The sequence below is a fragment of the Drosophila miranda genome (genome assembly GCF_003369915.1).
Source record: "Drosophila miranda strain MSH22 chromosome Y unlocalized genomic scaffold, D.miranda_PacBio2.1 Contig_Y1_pilon, whole genome shotgun sequence".
Lineage (NCBI taxonomy): Eukaryota > Metazoa > Arthropoda > Insecta > Diptera > Drosophilidae > Drosophila > Drosophila miranda.
Window position 1 is genome coordinate 48,118,510 of NW_022881603.1, and position 2,469 is coordinate 48,120,978.

General features: G+C 38.5%; 1 long non-coding RNA gene across 1 annotated transcript; it reads right to left on the minus strand.

The window, feature by feature from the left end:
• Nucleotides 1–1,506: 1,506 nt before the first annotated feature.
• On the minus strand, nucleotides 1,507–2,236 carry LOC117192000. Its single transcript, XR_004474140.1, has 2 exons — nucleotides 2,132–2,236; nucleotides 1,507–2,081 (listed from the first exon to the last, which is right to left on the minus strand). It is a non-coding gene; the product is annotated as an uncharacterized LOC117192000 (long non-coding RNA).
• Nucleotides 2,237–2,469: the final 233 nt, after the last annotated feature.

Sequence of the window (2,469 nt, forward strand, 5' to 3'; positions counted from 1 at the left end):
TTGTTCGCGAATGCCATCGAGATTTTCATTACTATGAGTAACAGGCATTTTAGCCATTTATTGTTAATTCACTAACACAAAAAACTTTCTCGAAACAAATTGCTTATCCCCTAATGTCCGTCTTTCCTTAGCTCATCAATATCTCAAAATACAAGAAAACAGACAACAAAACGAAAACTCTCCTCCAGCGCATTCCTCTATTTTAACTAAGTAACTATTGTTGTTATTCATCTACAACCATCTCAAATTGCTGGACGATGTCCGAAATTCTCCAGAGCATCGTAAATCCAAAACACTTTGAGATTGTTTCCTGTCAAGATTGTTTATTTTGCTCAGCATAGATCTATCAGGGTCGATCAATCCGGTATCCGAATTGCAATCGCTAAGTCCACCGATCGATTCCAGCCGAATACAAAACAACTTGTTGTGCAGCAAATGTGAAATAAATGGATGGATTTGTAGAGCTTAAATGGGACTTAAAGAAAACTTTTCGGGCCCCACGTTGGGCGCCATGTTTGTGTAGTGTTCAGTCTTTGCCAGTGAGTTAGGGCCAGAGCCTATTTAGGCTCTAACTCCGACCGTGGCCAATAGATGGTTTTTTTCTGACCTCATGTTAATAGGAAGCTAGGTTCGAATGCGCGCATTCTTGCTGTGCTCGGGTCCAGCTCGTCGGATTGGTCGGGGTTCTTTCTCCCCTAGCTACACAGTTTTCCTGACACAAATCAATATAATGCGCTTCAAAAAAAAAATAAGCAGGATCTCGACGTTAATATCAATAACCAATAACAAAAACTTATTTCCACTCTGCGCCGATACGCATTTAGAAAACGCTTAGAAAAAGTGTAGTTCGTCTTCTGTCTGATGGAGGGAACAGCGGTGATATATGTCCCTAGTCTTTACCCACCCAACCATGACAAACGCGTTTACATTCGGGCGTTGTCCCAATTCAAAGATCCAACATCTTCTAGTGCATTTTGAGGGAGATAAGCATAAGTACTTGACGGACGGAGATAATATTTAGTTTAGGTAGACATATTCATGATTGCAAATTCCTTTTATTTTTATGTTAAATGTCCCTAACCATGTGAGATTGTATTGATATATATATATATATATTTTTTTTTTTTTTTTTTTTTTTTACATTAATTACAGATATAATCCGATTCCTTACATTTACAAATAAACAAAAACATACAGACTTCCTTCTTCTTGGATCAGCAAAAAAAACTTAATTATTTGAGCATTTGAGGGGGTAATATTCTTTCAAATCAGTATATATATATCTACTTCAACAAACTTACGCCTGCATTGGTGTATAGACATTGTGGTTTCAGCCACTAGTGGTACTCACAGTAATTGGTTAAACTCATCGGTGTATCGTTGGGCCCAAGATGACTTTGACGGATTCATTTGTATGCACTGTGTAATTTAGAGGTTGGTCAGTATAAATGTATATATATATATAAAGAGAAACACATTATCCCGAACTCATATTGCTCAGTTTTCAAAATCGTCAGTTACGTTACAAATTTACTCATTGGAGGAAGCTATTTAGTTACTACATTAATCAACACAATGATAAACGAGATATGAATATGTGGATCTAATCAGCTGGTTCTTAGAGCAGCAGCGTATAGATTTTTATGTGATAGTGATAAAGGCAAACGGGAACTTGCACTTGAAATTTAATTTGAGAAACACGGGAATCAAAATAAACACAAATCTGCTGACAGCAAGAGTGGTTCTGAGGCAATGTGGTTTAGGCTAGCCTAATTACTCAATCCTTTGTAAGTTTTCGTAGGTTGGTGACGATTATGTCCTCCGGCTTTTTTTTTTACGAGATCGGCAGGTTCAAACTGATATTCGGACGTCCAGCAGTGGTGTATGGTGGTTGGTCTTTCATGAGCCGTAAATGATTTCCGATATTGAGCTAGCCCAACGTCAACGGTTCAGCCTTCACTTTGCCGCCGTGGATGTGCACTGCGCTAACTCCCAAACGGTCAGCTTGGTTGTTTTAGTAGTTGATACCGTAGATTGGTTGGCCGGCTTGGCTGTATTAAGATTTTCCAGTACTCCTATCCCTAAATAAAACTGTGTCAGAACCTTATCTTTCCACGGTGGACTAACGTACCTTTGCTTCTTTCAAGAATTTCACTTTATTTTCACTTTTCCCTCGGGTAGTTCAGCTAACGCCACTCTTCGGATTTATTAATCCATATAAACAGCGGATGATTAGATAATACTGAAAAATTGGAAGTTATGTAACTCCACGTGTCTTCACCATTCACTCTGCGATTGCGAAAATCACGAAAATCTATATATACGTGTGCCGTAAGTGAAACTATGCAGGGGAATGATTTCACATGAATAAAGTCTATTCGCCTGTACCTATTGCATGCCTAAGCTGAGCTTTAAGCTTTAACATAACTGTGCAATCGGATTATCTTCTGGATCTCCTGCATTCCACCA